The 16,787-nt window shown below is 51.4% G+C and overlaps 1 protein-coding gene across 5 annotated transcripts in view; it reads right to left on the bottom strand.

The window, feature by feature from the left end:
- Positions 1 to 16,787, bottom strand: part of NCK2 (NCK adaptor protein 2) — a 160,062-nt gene that overhangs the window by 73,060 nt on the left and 70,215 nt on the right. For 3 of the 5 annotated variants that reach the window (XM_062210039.1, XM_062210037.1, XM_062210038.1), the window contains exon 2: positions 2,650 to 2,836. The gene's annotated coding sequence lies outside the window, so the exon portion shown is untranslated. Of the gene's footprint in view, positions 1 to 2,649; positions 2,837 to 8,561; positions 8,688 to 16,787 lie in introns of all 5 variants that reach the window. The other 2 variants (XM_062210040.1, XM_062210036.1) reach the window with 1 other exon arrangement.

Below are 16,787 nucleotides of genomic sequence, written 5' to 3'. Positions count from 1 at the left end.
GAACCAGCAGGTGGGAGGTCTCTCTTTCTCACTGTCTGTCTCCTCTCTCTCTTTCAAATTTAGAGAAACCAATCACTGGCTGCAGATATTTTCACTGAGCACTCTTGTTTTCAGGGTAATCGGTGTGCAGCTCTCACATTCAGGCTCCTCTATGTAGTACACCCCTGCTGGGTGTTCACATGGACCCTGGCGCCGTGGGTAAGCAAGCTTCTTCCTCGGGGCTCCCTGCTTTCCAGAGAACGACCAGCAACCTCAGGTCTGCTGATGCCACTGGTGATCAAGAACTTTCTAGAGAAACAGTATCGGATTCTGTTACTGATGAACTATTTGAAGATTCTGATGATCAGATCTGAGGGTTGGTGACTCCCCCTGAAATATCCATTGACAGAGGGACTGATTTATGACTGCTCCTACAAATGACTCAATCTTAAAAGGTTCCACTTCAGGATGGCCCACGTCCTTGGGCCCTGCACCCACACAGGAGACCAGGAGAAGCTCCTGGCTCCTGCCTTTGAATCAGCGTGGTGCGCTGGCCGCAGCGGCCACTGTGGGGTGAACCAACAGCAAAAGGAAGACCTTTCTCTCTGTCTCTCTCTCTCACTGTCCACTGTAAAAAAAAAAAAAAAAAAAAAAAAAGGTTCTACTTTGAGGACAATTAGCAAAAAACTGAGTGACCAGGGATGTCAGAAGAGTTCTCTGATGTCTCAGGAATCAAGTAGGATTAGAACGGAGACACCCGAGTGATGACCGTCTTGCTGAGGTTCTAGAAGGGACATTTGGGCACTCCTGGTGAATGCAGGAAGGGATCTGAAGCTAAGAGGTCACAATCCTAGGATTGATGCAGTCAGGACAGCAAAGCATAAGGTGGGACCGACGCTGTGGCATAGCGAGTTAAAGCCCCAGCCTACAGTGCCGGCATCAAGTCCCAGCTGCTCCACTTCTGACCCAGCTCTTCGCTATGGCCTGGGAAAGCAGTAGAAGATGGCCCACGTCCTTGAGCACTTGCACCCACGTAGGAGACCCGGAGGAAGCTCCTGGCTCCTAGCTCGGGATCGGCGCAGCTCCAGCTGTTGTGGCCAATTAGGGACTGAACCAGCGGATGGAGGACCCCTCTCTCTCTCTTTCTCTCTCTCTCTCTCTCTCTCTCTCTGCCTCTCCTTCTCTCTGTGTAACTCTGACTTTCAATTAAGCAAAATAAATATTTATTAAAAAAAAAAAAGCACAAGGGGAGGGAAGGAGGAGAACATGAAACCAGGCCATGCCACACGAGTGCCCAGCTGTCAAGTCTAAACCAGAGCCTAACCCTGTAAGGCTTAACAAACAATGAGCTAAACAACTGTGCCATTTTCTCCAAAAGACATCATGAAACATTAACACGACAAAATAGATCCCAGCCTTGTGAAATACACAGATGAATTTTATGCTGTTCTAAATACTACACATCCAAAAGGGCTTAACTGAAATGAAGGCAGTCCTAGAAGATTAAGAATAAATAAGGGAGTCCAGGAGAAAACACACATTCAACCAGGCTTCCACGCGGTCATGACCCACACAGCCATGTTTCGGTCAACGACAGACCAGCTGTTCCACAGCGGTCTCACAAAACGACACCGCCCAGGGACGGCGTGGATCGCTCAGCCCACCTAAGTACACACTATGACACCTGCACAACCACGACATCACCGATCGACCCATTTCCCTGGACGCATCTCCGTCGTTAAGCAACACAAGTACAGCAGTTTCAGACCAAGTAAAATGAAATTCTAATTTCTATTAAAGACATAAATTTACATAGGAACCAAGAGAGCCCACTGTCCAAAACTACTGATTCAATGATCCTCTGAAGCACTATGAAAATGTGGGAAGCCCAGGCGGGTTTTCGGGGAAAGCGTGTATGGGGTGGTTGTCCTTGCAACGCTGAGGCTGTGTTCTGGAGGGGAGACTCCACCTTCTCAACAACCGCTTCTGACGGCTCAGCCAGAGACAGCACCTCAGTCACCCACGCACCCAGCAGTCACTGGGAGTCTAAGTCAAATGCCCCAAACGACCTGATCCAGCTACGAAACAGCTTTACCATACAGGTGCACATTTTTGCTTAATACCAGTCATCGCTGGACCCCTAGGGCCCAGCATCCTTGTGCTGTATGACAGCTAAGACCCTGGCGGAACACACGGGAGCACGTTTCTCAATCAGGTAAAGCCGTCCTCGGAATCTTTCACCTGCTTGTCTCTCTTCTGATGTAGACTTCTGTTCTCTGCATCAAAGCTGGGATCAAACTAAAAGCACCCTGGAAAAGCAGGTATTATCTGCATATGCAGCCATACCCCCATCCCAGAGCAGTATACAGGAGGCGCCAACAGAGAACACGCTCAAGAACCGCGTGTGCAGGGCTGGCGGAGCGGAAGCACTGTGCCATCCTACAGGTGGGAGGTGCTCACCACCCTCACAATTATCCCACACCAAAACTAGAAAGCAGATAACCTAGTTTTTCCAGCCAGGTCCCTTGAAACCTTCCACTTAAGGTGGTTCGATGAATCAGGGCTACTATACCGCCATTTGATGAGTCTACAATTCACTCTGCAAAATAAGCACTCAAAGCCAAAGCACCCAGTCACCTGCCTACTTATGGCACCAAACTGCCCACTTACCTTTGGCACACAGTTAACGGGAGGTTGGCTGGCAAACCACAGAACTCTTCAGAAAGACGGATTCTCCAGCTGCTTACACACTGGGAGCTAGCAAGCCGCAGGAATTCTCCAAATCTCAAATGCAACCCAAATCTCAGCAGAGAAGCAGGATCTGGAACACCCCTTGTAGGAAAGGACTATATGAAATCTGAAAAGAAACAGAATGAAGCACATGTTAGGTCTACTTGTTTGCACGAGTCTGAGAAACCACTTCCAAAATATTATGTATGTGCCTGAAACCAATGTGGCTTATTTATTTGAAAAGCAGAGCTGGAGATAGGGGGGGTGGCAGGTAGCAGAAGTGGGGAGACAGTGACACATAGAGATCTTCCATCCCAAATGGCTGCACCCATGTTTTTAACTGGCCCTAGAAAAAAACTGCTCGATGTTCAAAGATTTCTATCTGAACACAGTACCCGCAATCCCGGCGTGAGCTCTGAGCAGAAGGCGGGCAGAGCCTCCTTATAGCTGTGACCAGCAGGTGGACAGAAAGAAGGCAGGGGGAGCGCAGGGCAGCCAGCAATCATCAAGGGACTTTGGCCCCCAAGTCCCCTCCAGCCCCCTACCCACACAGAAGGGGACTGCCAAGTGGAGAGACGCAGTCTGGGGGCCCAAGTAGACAGCAGGGTGGCAGTGCGCACGGGCGAGGTTTGGAGCGGCAGTCCTCTCTTGGAGACCTCACACAGCCCTGGCTCCAAGGCAGGCACCACCAAAGGGCCCACAGCCTGGGGCTACACACATGGCCCCACCTCCAGGCAATCTGAGAACACCACTCCCACCTGGACAAGGAAGCCAGGAGGCTGGGGGCGGGACAAAGAGAACCTGCTGCTCCCTCCAGAGCCAGCGAGGTGAGCATTACAGGCGAAGCCCTGGTAAATATTTTAAGCCTTAGATGTTGGAAGGGACTTCCCAGCGAGTTCACTGGCATGTTTAATTACATTTCAGCCCCAGAGGGGATCTGGTCTTGACAGTTCACTCAGAGAAGATCTATTAATTCATCCCTAGCCATGATTACGCCCCAAAATGTTAAATACCCTACAGAAAAATCGAATTCTATTTTAGTCAAATAGAAAAAGATAATTCAAGTAGGCCTATCATGAAAATAGTATAAGGCAAGTTCATACATTTTGATTTTAAAAATTAACTCTTCTTTATAAATTCTCCAGCGTTATCTTGGAGGCTGCGTGATTTGTAAAAATATATGCTTTAACACAAGGAAAAGGTGGCGATCACCACTGGAACATCAGATTTGGGCAAGATAGCAAACGCAGCCTTCTCGGCCAAGTGTTGCCAACAAAGCGGCAGGGTGTGGTGCAATGCAAGGACTGGCATCTGAGACGCTGCCTTTTTTTTTTTTTTTTTAAGATTTTATTTATTTATTTGAGAGGTCGAGTTACAGACAGTGAGAGAGAGACAGAGAGAAAGGTATTCCTTCCATTGGTTTATTCCCCAAATGGCCACAACAGTCAGAGCTGCGCCGATCCAAAGCCAGGAGCCAGATGTTTCCTCCTGGTCTCCCATGTAGGTGCAGGGCCCAAGCACTTGGGCCATCCTCCACTGCACTCCCGGACCACAGCAGAGAGCTGGACTGGAAGACGAGCAGCCAGGAGTAGAACCAGCGCCCATATGGGATGCTGGCGCCACAGGTGGAGGATCAGCCTACTGTGCCACAGCACTGGCCCCGAGACTCTTCCTTCTAGGTGCACTCTCACAACCGTATCTGTGTTGCCTCCAGAAGAAACTCAAAAATGATTTTGCCTAATGTCCGACTTCCCTGGACCATTGCTAGAGCGTGAGTGAGTGTGCATGTGTGGCTGTCTGAGCTGCCTATATCCGGGCCCCCAGAAGCAGCTAACCAAGTTTCTCCAGGTGTTTACTTTTGCAGAGAAGGGTCAACGGTTGTCCCTCACAGGTTTCGGAGTTCAGAACTCACTCCAGCCTTTCAGAGCCCTGGCCCGGTGGGTTTTACAGGACACCAGGCCCTTCCAGGTCAACATGTAGAAGATGCACTTATCAGACCAACAGGGAACCCAGCGCCAGGTGGCTGCAGGACGGCCGACCCCAGCCAAAGAGTAGTGGAGAACCGAAGTCCTCTGATGCCTGGACAACCCAGAGCACAGTGCCTCCACGCGAAATCAGCCAAGGGACAGGCAAGGGGAAGGCGCAAGCCTTGACCTACTGCAGCAGTGCCAGTCGGGGTGAAGCTGCTTAAAAATCCACTTCCAGGTGCCGGTGGCCATATTGGATTCAAGTGTGAAAAATGAAGGGCGCAGTGTTTGCTTTGAGAAAAGCACTTCATCGACAACCTGTCAATGCACTAAGCGCACAACGTGCAGAGACGTAAACACGGCCATCAAGCTCTCTCTTTATGGACTTAGCTGAAGTCCGCCCACTGCCTCTGTTGAATGTGGGGTTTATTCAAAACCTCTTGATTACAGCCTGTGATTCCCAGCTCCCCAGGAAAGCAGAAGCCCTGTGCAAAACACCGGCATCGTCTGCACGCTAACCCCATCAGGTCCAAGGTCACCCGGAGGGGTAGAAGGCCCAGGGATTCATTCCACGACTTCCTACACCGCCGGCCTCAGGCAGATGGGAATATGAAGGAGGCATGCACTCGTCTTTAAAAATTCTCCACTGGCATCCTGCGCATCTCGCTCCACAAACAAACAAGCAGGAGGGAGAGGCACCTCTTCCTCCACTTTAATTTAGACCAAACTCCACCGCTGCAATACCCAAGGCACTGTCCAAGCTCACTGGAACACTGAGATTTTTTTGTGTGTGTCAAAGATGTATTTATTTATTTGAAAGTCAGAGTTACAGGGAGAGAGAGAGAGGAGGGGGCAGAGATCTTCCATCTGCTGCTTCACTCCCCAGATGGCAGCCAAAGCCAGGAGGCAGCAGCCTCTTCCAGGTCTCCCACATGGGAGCAGGAGCCCAAGGACTTGGGCATCTTCCACTGCTTTCCCAGGAGCATTAGCAGGGGACTGGAATTGGCACCCATATGGGGATGCCAGCATTGTAAGAGGTGGCTTTACCTGCTACACCACAGCGCCACACCCGTGGGGCTCTGCGAGGTTTTCTGGAGAGGCACTGTGCAGCAACACCCACAACCGCACGAGCTGTCCCAGGTGCAGGGTCTGGTGTGGACCCCTAGGCAAGTTGTCCCAGCCCTATCCAAATCCCCAGTGCCTGCACAGTGTATTCCGGGTGGTCCTGGGCCATTTCCTCCACATGTCAGCACCTGATAGGATGGCCCGTGCTGCTGTCACTCACAACTAAGGCACTTCACTCCAGTGCAGCCACTCGGGGTTAACAAGAGGGCTATGCCCCGTGTCCTGGGACCAGCCCACGACCACTGCCTTGTGGGGTCGATGTTGCTGGCACTAGGGCTCCACCCGCCTCAGAGCTGGCTGATGGCCCAGAAGAGGGACGTCACCCTTCCTAGAGCTCAGGGGACCCCCGTCCCCCACCTGTCCCTGGCAGAAACAGAGCTGGGGACAAGGACTGCATCGGTCCCTGCAGCTTCGCCTTAGCTGCCGCCACCCCAACCTTCACGAGACAAACCACCGCCAGCCCTCAGCCGAATGTGGACACACACTCCTCTGATTCTGTCCTGTTGTTTTCCTTTAATTAACTAAGATATTATTTGACACACAGAGAGAAAGAGTGGGCTCCTAGCCACTGGCTTACTCCACAAATGCCTACCACAGACATGGCCGGGTGGAGGGCAAAGCTGGGCACCAGGAATCCAATCCGGGTCTCCCACAAGGTTGGCAGGAGCTCAGTCACTTGAGCCATCACCAGCGCCTCCCCGTTTCTGCCCAGCAGGAAGCTGGAGTCCAGAGCTGCAGCCAGAAATTGAACACAAATACCCTGATGTGGGGACGGGCATCTTAATTAGTGCCTTAATCACGAGGCGAGTTACAGACAGAGAGGGGCAGAGAGACCTCTCCCATCGGCTGGTTCACTCCCCCAAATGGCTGTAACGACCAGGGCTGGGCCAGGCCAAAGCCAGGAGCCAGCAGCTTCATCGGGGTCTCCCATGTGGGTGCAGGAGCCCAAGCACTTGGGCCATTTTCTGCTGTCTTCCCAGGTGCATTAGCGGGAAGCCGGACTGAAAGTGGAGCAGCCAGGACTTGAACCAGAACCCATATGGGACGTCGGCACTGCAGTTTGCGGCTTAACCCACTGTGCCACAGCGCCGGCTCTCTGCCTGTACTGGTCCTCATAAAAGATAAAAGATCAAGAACCCAGGATACTCCGTACATGGTGTCTGCTGAAGCTACCTGTCTGGAGCATCCAACGCCCTGGGAGGCCGTTTTGCACCTGTCACATCAAGTAGGGACAGTGTCTGGCTGTGTCGGGCCACCTCACAACCTCATCTTCAGAGAGTGGCACCATTCTGTCTCAGTTGTCAATGCAAAGTCAGGGCTGAGGGACATTATCTTCCTGGGGAAGTAACATGAACAGCCTAGGCACCCGGTGTCCGTCACGACAAGGTCTTACCCAAGGGTACTGCAGAATGCTCGTGGAAAATGCAATTAAAAGAGAGAAGGCAGGCCAGCGCCGCAGCTCAATAGGCTAATCCTCTGCCTGCGGCGCCAGCACACTGGGTTCTAGTCTCAGTCGGAGCACCGGATTCTGTCCCGGTTGCCCCTCTTCCAGTCCAGCTCTCTGCTGTGGCCCCGGGAGTGCAGTGGAGGATGGCCCAAGTGCTTGGGCCCTGCACCCGCATGGGAGACCAGGAGGAGCACCTGGTCGGATCAGCGCAGTGCGCCGGCAGCAGTGGCCATTGGGGTTGAACCAACGGAAAAGGAAGACTTTTCTCTCTGTCTGTCTCTCTGTCCACTCTGCCTGTCAAAAAAAGAGAGAGAGAGAGAGAGAAAGAAGGCTATTTGGGTACAAAACCAAAAACAGTCTGAAATCCATGCATATGAGGGGTCTTCAGAAAAAAAAGTTCATGGAAACAGTCTGTTACATAAAAACTCTGCATGGATTTCATGTGTTTTGTACCAAAATAAATATTATCTTTTAATTCCATTTTCCATGAGTTCCATGAGTTTCCTCAAGTGTTGCCCCTTACATAAAACACGTCAAGATGACAGTCCCAAATCCCCTGGCCTGCAGGCTGAGCTGAAGGCAACTGTCTCTTCTATTAAAAAGAAAAGAGAAGGTGTGAGATTAGCACGGGGCTCGGAGTTCACAAATGCCCCCTCGGCCCAGCCAGGCCCAGCCAGGCCCAGCCAGGCCCAGCCAGGCCCAGCCGGGGCCCAGCCGGGGCCCAGCCAGGGCCCAGCCAGGGCCCAGCCGGGGCCCACGCGCGGCTCTCTGCTGTTCAGAACCAGTCTGGAGGTGTCGGCCTGGCCAGCACCGCACAGTGAGGCCACCAGGCAGACCTGGGCAGAACCAGGGGCAGTGTGTTTGTTCCTGCTGAACCCCTTGTAGGCGAAGTTTACTGTAGTTGGCAAAGTGCTGGTTGCAGACTCTGAATAAAGCTCCAAGAGACTCGAGGAGTGGTCTGGCTAAAGTTCAAGACGGGCTTGGCTAAAGCTCAACCCCAGGCAACTTGGCTGCGCTCATCAAGGGCTTCCAAGGACATGACCTCAGCCCTTGCTTATCACCCCGTGTGCAGAGGTTCCCAGGCACGGCGAGGAGATGGCCCCAGTCCACGGGCTGGTTTCCAAACAATCCCACAATGTCCCACTGCAAGCAGGACTTCTACAGTCCTGAAAAGGAAAAGCATCAGGTTTGTCTGTTCTGGGCTAGAATCCTATCAATTCCAAAGAGCACCGCTGGTGATCAGGCTGAGTAGAAGTTGGCTAACGAGAATGGAAAGGAAAAAAAGCCCAACAGCACGAATTTCAAACTCTCACCAGCCACAGGGACATCACCCTGCGCCCAGGCAGGCGCCTGGGGAGGAAGGAAGCAATGGCTCAGGTCTTCAGCTCGGATGGTTCCACATTCTGGAATATTGATTTCTGCCTGTGAATGTTCCAGGACTGAGGAAAGAAAAAAAACTGCAGGCAGTGAGTCCACCGTGTATACAGCAAGAAGCAAAATGCAGATGAGAGGGGCTGGGGCTGTGGCGCAGCAGGTTAACGCCCTGGCCTGAAGTGCCGGCATCCCTTATGGGCACCGAGACCCGGCTGCTCCCTTCCAATCCAGCTTTCTGCTATGGCCTGAAATAGAAGTAGAAGATGGCCCAAGTCCTTGGGCCTCTGCACCCATGTGGGAGACCTGGAGAAAGCTCCTCCTGGCTTCTGATCAGCTCAGCTCTGGCCGTTGCAGCCAACTGGGAAGTGAACCATCGATGGAAGACCTCTCCCTCTCTCTCTCTCTCTCTCTCTCTCTGCCTCTCCTCTTTCTGTGTAACTCTTTCAAATAAAATAAATAAACCTTTAAAAAAAAATGCAGATGAGAGAAAGTGGCAAGGTTAGGTTACAGGGTCAGGACGACAGGACTGCACACCTGACTCGGCCACCAAACACCCCTATCCCCTCAAAGCAGCTGAAGATGGCCCAAGTCTTTGAGCCCCTGCACCTGCGTGGGAGACCTGGAAGAAGCTCCTTGGCTTCACATCAGCTCAGCTCCAGTCATTGTGGCCATCCGGGGAGTGAACCAGTGCATGGAAGATCTCTCTCTCTCTCTCTCTTTTTGCCTCTAACTCTGCCTTTCAAATAAATAAATCAATCTTTTAAAAAAACTTCTCTACATCTTCAAGGCTAGCCTCTTAAACACAATTGTTCCACCCCCTTACAGGTTCTTCACAGGTGTTTCCCTAAGATCTTGCCCCCAGCCTAAGGTGTAATTTTCATCATCTAAGCCTTGCTGCAGATCAAAACCTGGCAGCCTAACTCCTTCTACCACATTTCAAAGGCTCGCGGCCTCCTTTTTGAAGTACCTGCAGGACTTAGCGGGTGTCCACGTGGTTGTGACACTGGGGAATAGCGTGCTGACAAAAATAAACTTAAACCATTAACACGGGCTCCTGAGTAAGAGCTGTGAAGCCCCTTCGGGAGGGGAGGGAGAAGGAAGGGAGGGAGGGAAAGACAGACGGTGGATTCTCTGGTGAGATAACCTGGGCATACTGGGTGATCGGAAAGGCTACCATGTGGGAGCGGGCATCAGCGAGGTCGCGGAAAACCCACATCATCCCGCCACTGCACGCTTCCAGGAGCATCCTGAAGCCGTTCTGCGTAACTCCATACCCCTCTCCCCCATCCTATCATTGTGTCGTCTTGTGAGCTGAGGCCTGGGAGTCATCCTGGGAGGGCTGGGGGTGCTTTCTGCCCCCACTCCACACTCCTAGCCACTGCCAAGCAACTCCTGAGCCTCAGGGCCCCCTCTTGGTCTCCCGCGGCCTTCCACCACTGCTCCAAGTCCCAGCACCCACCGTCTACAGAGCCTGCTCAACCATAGCAGGCCCCCCAACCCTATCCTCTCCAGGAGCTCCCTCCCTCCACAGAGCAAGGTCTCAAAAGAACCCCAGGGATGACTTCTGGGTGGGGGAAGTATTGTTCCCTCTGGGCTCCCTTAAACAGCACTGATGGCACTGTGAGGTCCTGTAGATCCCTTGTTCCAAGGGCTGAACCCCTCTCAACCTCAGAGTCACAGCTGAAGTCCCAGCTCCCCGGCCCTTCGGATCAGGATGTCAGACGATTAAGAGAAACAAATGTGAGCAGTGTGGGTGGGGCTCTAGTACAACAGGACTGGCATCCTCTTAAGAGGCAGGAGAGACCAGCAGAGGCGTGCACACAGGGGAAAGGCCGTGTGAGGGCACTGTGGGAAGGTAACAGCCTGCAGCCTTGTGGCCAGGCCCCAGCAGACACCAACCTGCCCATGCCACAGTCCAGCACCATGACACAACCACCCATTATTTCAGCCACCTGGTCTGGGGTGCTTTGTGATGGCCACACTGTCAGCCATGGGCTCTCAGGAACCTGGGAAACCTTGAGCAAATGCAAGAACGAGTGAACCACCCAAGAACCTGGGCCACGTGCCCCAGCTCTCTCCTCCAGTGCTCCAGAACAGAACAGTCTCCACCTTCCGGCCACACCCTTCATTCTCCTACCCACAAAGTCCTCCCCTGGGCAAGCCCCAGGGCAGCATCCACCACCTTGCAACACAGTTGTGACACCTGCATTTTAATGGCAATGTTTATGAGGCTGACCACGGGGGCTGGAGTCCGTGGGCCCCTTCACAAGCAAACTGTCGGCTGTGGCTGGAAAGCCTGTCTCCAGGCTGACTGGCATCTCCCCCACTAACAGCTTCTCATGCTGCATGTGCGACCTTGCAGCTTTAAATCACAACTTCAGGGTGTGTGCAATCTTCCACCCAGAGCTGGCAGGGGAAGGGGCTGAGCACCTGGGGAGTTGGACCGGCTCTAAGAGACCCTGTGTGACCTTGCGGTTTTAAACCAGGCCTTCACGTTAGTTACAATCTTCCAGCCTGAGCCAGCAGAGGAGGGGGCTAAGCCCCTAAGGAGACAGTCTTCAGGAGACCCCCACTATCTCCTTGAGCCCCAAGCCAATGAGCATATGTATGTGAAACCCCTTGTCCAATGGGAACACCCAGTAGGATAACCCAGTGAACAGACAGCGACACAGGACACTTTTTCAAAACCAGTGTCCCGCTCCGGCACACCGCCTGCTCTCCTCTCGGATCTCTATCACTTGCCAATCAAATAAAAGTTTCTGCCTCTTTGCATTTTGTTTCCTGGCTTTTTATTTCTATACTAAGCTGAGGAAAAGAACTCATGAGATTCGCTCCAGCAACCGCCCTCCCCTCCGTGACCGGGAACAGTATGCATGCAAAAGTAGACAAGCTGTAACACAGAGCCCCCTGGACCCCAAGCTCAACAACCACAGGTACACAGCCAACCCCTCCAGCCCCCACCAGCAGGCTTTAAGCCTAACCAAGGGCCACACGCAGTCTTGCCCAGAAACACTTCAGCACCTATCCCCAACAGATAAACGCAACCTGGCTATCACGTCGAAAATGATCCCTTAATAGAAATCTCACACCCGGCTGGCACCCTGGCTGACTGTCTTATAAAAATCTTTCTAGAGCTCACTTACTCAAATCATATCCACGAATGACAGTTTCCTGTGTGTCTCTTTAAATCTGTTTTCATTCAAGGGCCAGCATCCGGCGGCCTGCCCTGCAGGACAAGTGGCATTCTGCACACTGGGGATCCGGGCTCCTAGGCTTTTGTTACAGGCTCCCCTCCACCCCCACCCCGGCCCTGGCATTTCCGGCCAACTGGGAGTTGGCTGGCCCTGAGGGACTCCTTAGAAGACTTTTCACAAGAGCACTGACCTGGAGCGTGGTGCTGAGAGCAGCCCGGTCAGTCAGAGATTCAGTAAATGAAGCAACAAACCAAGCCGGCCTCCTCCTCTGCCCTTCCTCAGCCTGCCAATTGCAAAGGGGATTTTCCAGGGGAGCCAAGGGCACAGCACTTCGCCTTAGGCTTTGGAGGGCCTTCCAGAATAAGGAAAAGCCTCACTCCATGTTTCCAATGCAGAGAAGTACATGAAACTTAGGAGTAAATGTGACTGGGGCTGGTGATGTGGCATAGTAGGTTACGCCTCTGCCTGCAGCACCAGCATCTTTTACGGGCACTGGTTCGAGTCCCAGCAGCTCCACTTCTGATCCAGCTCCCTGCTAATGCACCTGGGAAAGCAGTGGAAGATGACCCAAGTCCTAGGGTCCCTGCACCTGTGAGGGAGACCCAGATGAAGCTCCTGGCTCCTGGCTTCAGCTTGGCACAGCCACTATAGATGGAAGCTGTCTCTCTGTCTCTCCCTCTGTAACTCTTTCAATTAAACAAATCTTTAAAAAAAAAAAAAAAAAAGGCTAAAAGCTACAAAACAAAAGGCCTGACGGATCTCATGTTTTTCTGTTTTGAAGAAAATAGGTTCTGAAAAACCATCTCATGGGTCAAATGAGCTTGTGCGGGGTCGGGGGAACGCTAGCACTGGTCACGTGACCTCACCGATCCAAGCAGGTGAGTGTGGTGGATAGATGTTCTCAAACCACGCAGGGAGGGTGGCATTTCATGCCCCCAAACCACCCATTTTATACTTAGGTCACATTATACACTGCTATTAGTCATAAGCCACTAAAACATTTTTTTCCCTATGCTTTCCTAAGCAGGGAGCATGTATCTTTTTCTCTACAAAGAGCACTTGTATTGTCTTCTATCAATCTGAGGGCTTTCCCATAGCCCAGCAATAGCCAAACCAGAAACCTCAAAAACTTTATTTCCCCTGCCCTGCCATAGCACCCTTGGGTGTTATTTTAGAGCCATCGTTTTAATTTTAGAGAGGAGAAGGCTAAATCGGGAATGCCTGCCATTCACACACGCGCACACACCCCCCAGCATCTCAGATGGAAACACTCAGCGCTGCTCCAGTGGGGGCCAGGTTCTCATTAACTCAGGATTAGGCCGCAGTGTACCCAAGTGCACAGGAAGGGTTGATGCAGAGTCTAGTATTCCGGCAATCCTAAGTGCTGCTCATACTCTGCCTGTATTCCAGGAAATCCACTGGTCTCTTAGGAAATCAGAACAGGACATCAAGCAGGGGATGCAACTTTCATAGCAAGCAGACAAAGCTGTGGGTTAAGAAGATGGCCCCAGGACCCTGCCACCCACATGGGAGACCGCGATGGAGTTCCAGGCTCCTGGCTTCTCTCAGAGAGGGAGAGCCAGAGAGAGAGAGAGAGCTCTTCCACACGCTGGTTTACTCTCTGAATGGCTGCAATGGCCAGGGCTGGGCCAGGCCAAAGCCAGGAGCCTCATCTGGGTCTCCCATGTAGATTACAGGCCCAATACTTGGGCCATCTTCTGTTGCTTTCCCAGGTGCATCAGCAGAGAGTTGGATGGGAAGTGGAACATCCAGGAAACATAACAGAGCCCATCTGAGATGCTGGTGCTGTGAGGAGTCAGGTGGGCTAATAGGCAGTCAGGGTGGTCCCACCGGAAACTGGGGTGTAAAATATTTGCTTCCTTCCCCCCAAAATGTTATCTTTAGCAAGAACAAACAGGCCGCCCAGCTTCCTTCAGCATCTCCAAATTTACCCTGAGAACAGCAAGGGAGCTCTTCCTGATCTCACGGCTTACAGTGAAAACAAGTTACCTCTCCCCCCCTTCCGAATGGTCTTTTGTTTCATCCTGAGCAGGCCAGACACAACAGAGAATCAGGGCTTTTGGTGGGTTTTGTCAGTGCCTGGTAACTGAATGCCAATCTCACTGTCAAGTTTTTTTCTTTCTTTCTTTGAGATGGTAGTTAAAAACCCCAGTGCTACAGGGCCTCTGGGGTTCTTTCCTCTCTGGGAAGCCCCCTCCACGCCGCCGCTCTGGCTGCAGGTCTTTGACCTTAATAAATCCTTTTAAATCTCTCTGCTGTCCGCTTGGAAATTCTTCTTCCATGTGAGGCAAAGAGCCGAAGTAGCAATAATTTCTCCCGTAACAGTGTCACAGGCAGTGGCTTACCCCACTGCACCGCAACACTGGCCACAATAAATAAACCTTTAAAAAAAAAAAAAAAAACTCACTACATACTGTCTTCTTTCACTTCTGAAAGCAACTTAGTTCCTTTCCCCCATTCCTGAGTAGGCGTGATGCCCACAGAGCTATTATGATAGCCCAAAAGTGCATTCCAGAAGATTCCATAAAATATGGGATGAAATGGATACTTACAATATCCCATTTAAAAAAAAAAAAAGCTAATAGAGATATAGAAACCATGTGAGTGTCCACTGATGGTTACTGAATGGATAAAGAAAAGGCAGTGGAATACTATTCAGCCCCAAAAGGGAAGCCCTGCCAGTTGTGACTACGTGGAAGACATTATGCTAAGTGCAACAGGCCAGGCGTAGAAAGACAAACATGGCATGCACTCACTCGTGTGGGGAAGCTAAAGGTGATGCACTCACGGAAACAGAGAGCCAAAGATGGCTGTCAGGGGCTGGGGGATGAGGAGACTTTAGTCAATCAGCATAAAACTTCAGTTATAAAAATGAGTCAGTTGTGGGGTCGGCGCTGTGACGCAGCAGGACAGGTCTCCGCCTGCAGCTGCTCCTCTTCTGATCCAGCTCTTCTGCCCTGGGAAAGCAGAAGAACATGGGCCCTGCAGCAGTGTGGGCGACCAGGAAGAAGCTCCTGGTTCCTGACTTCGGATTGGCCCAGCTCCGGCCGTTGCAGCCATCTGGGGAGTGAACCAGCAGATGGAAGACCTCTCTCTTTCTCTAACTCTGCCTCTCAAATAAATTTTAAAAATCTTTTACAAAATGGGTAAGTTCTGGAGATCACATTTTAGTTTTTTAACTTAAAAACGATAAATGAAATTTAAAAAGCTAATACTTAATAAAACTTTAACTTACACAGAACAAATTTGTGACTATTCCAACTGAAGAACAACTCCAATGCTGCTGGTCACAAACTCTACCTGGCTGTTTCACGATGCCACAGAATCATCAAAACATGTTTATCCCAAATGCTAGCCCCTGTCACAGCCACGTGCCACCGCCGTCCAGCCCAATCTGAGGCCATCACTCCGCCATGACGGATACCCCCCATCCCCGTGGAAGCCACCAAGGTGTAAGATCATAAACGCGCGTTTGCAGGACGACGCAGGCAGAAGAGTCCCTGGGGAAGGGGCCTCACCTCAGCCTCTTCCCGTGCAGGTCTTACAGCGAGGCACAAGGCAGGCTCCAGATAAATAACAAAAGTCTTTCAATAAGCTTGTGCTTGCGTGATCACATCTGAGACGCCTGCTGCCGTTGCCCGATACCCTACAGGCAGTCGGTGCCACGGGAAGCCCAGAATCCTCTTCCTCCAGTCTTCAATCAAAGAGGCTCACGTTCCCTCCCACAGTGGCGCCTTTGAGCCAGCCCAGAAATATCACCGCAGGGCTTTAAATACTGGTGACAGGGGAACCAGACACTGTGCTACTCCAACGCCGTACTTCTTCATTTCAGGAACATAAACGCACCCCTCTTGAGTATTGCATTTATTAAGTAAATGAGCAATGAGCGGGACTGAATCAAGGAGTGCCACCAAATTCTAAAACTCGAAGTATCCATGGCTTCCTATGGCAGCTGCCCAATCAATGCCATCCACAAAGCCATTCAAACACCGGGTCTGGGCTGAAATCCAATTAAGTCATTTCAGTCTGGATATCCCCAAAGAGCCCCCTGCTGAGCTCAGAAGTGGAAATTATCATAAACGCCAGATTAGCTGTGTAAGCACTTCCAACGCTGAGAACAGACAAGAGCACAAAAATCGACATGCCTGGCCTTTTAACTGGGCACAGGGAGAAAAAAAGACATTCCAGCAACCATCTGGCGCAAAGTCAAATTCACTCCCTCGTCCAGCCGGGGTTTCCCAGATAATCCCTATTCATCGTAAGCATCAGAGAACAGCTTCGGCCGTTCACTGACACGCATTTTGAAATGATCAGCCCTGGCTCCAGGATGCAGTTCTGTGCACGGAAGAATCAGGGTCAAGAAGAGATTTCAAGCACTCTGAATTCACGATTCTACCCTCTAGGTACATCCCTGAAATTGGTAAATCTAGAAATTCATTGCTGTCTGTGTCTCGATGCATACAATGTATCCAATAAAAAAGTAAAGTCGGTGCCTGGTGGAGAGGCAGAGGGTCAGCTAACCATCTGTGTTACCCCTCCACCTTGCACTCCCGACTCAGATGGACAACTCACAAAACAGAGATCTACTGCAGCCGGGAACTACGACTGTTCTAACCACACAGTCCAAAACAGGGAGGCTCCTGGCCTGTTCAGTTCCAAACAGCTTCCAGCTAAGACCTGGGGGTTACAACATCTGCAGTTTCTAAGTGGTTAGAAATCCAGTTACAATACCCTGCTGTAGAGAGGAAAAAATGAAGAGGGGCCAATTCAAGAGATCCTTATTATCAGAACTCTTGTAATTTAAATATCAAGGCAGCTTGAAAGAAGACTAACCCTAATAAATGATCTGCAAGCACTTCGGTTTCCTCTCTCCTCCCTGCTTTGTTTCCTTGCTTGCTTGTTTCTATCTATCCATGAAAAAGGAAAAAAAGAGCGCCTATGTATGCATGT

This window comes from Lepus europaeus, chromosome 13, assembly GCF_033115175.1.
Source record: "Lepus europaeus isolate LE1 chromosome 13, mLepTim1.pri, whole genome shotgun sequence".
Lineage (NCBI taxonomy): Eukaryota > Metazoa > Chordata > Mammalia > Lagomorpha > Leporidae > Lepus > Lepus europaeus.
Note: the sequence above shows the minus strand (reverse complement) of the source record. Positions and strands in the feature narration are given on the sequence as shown.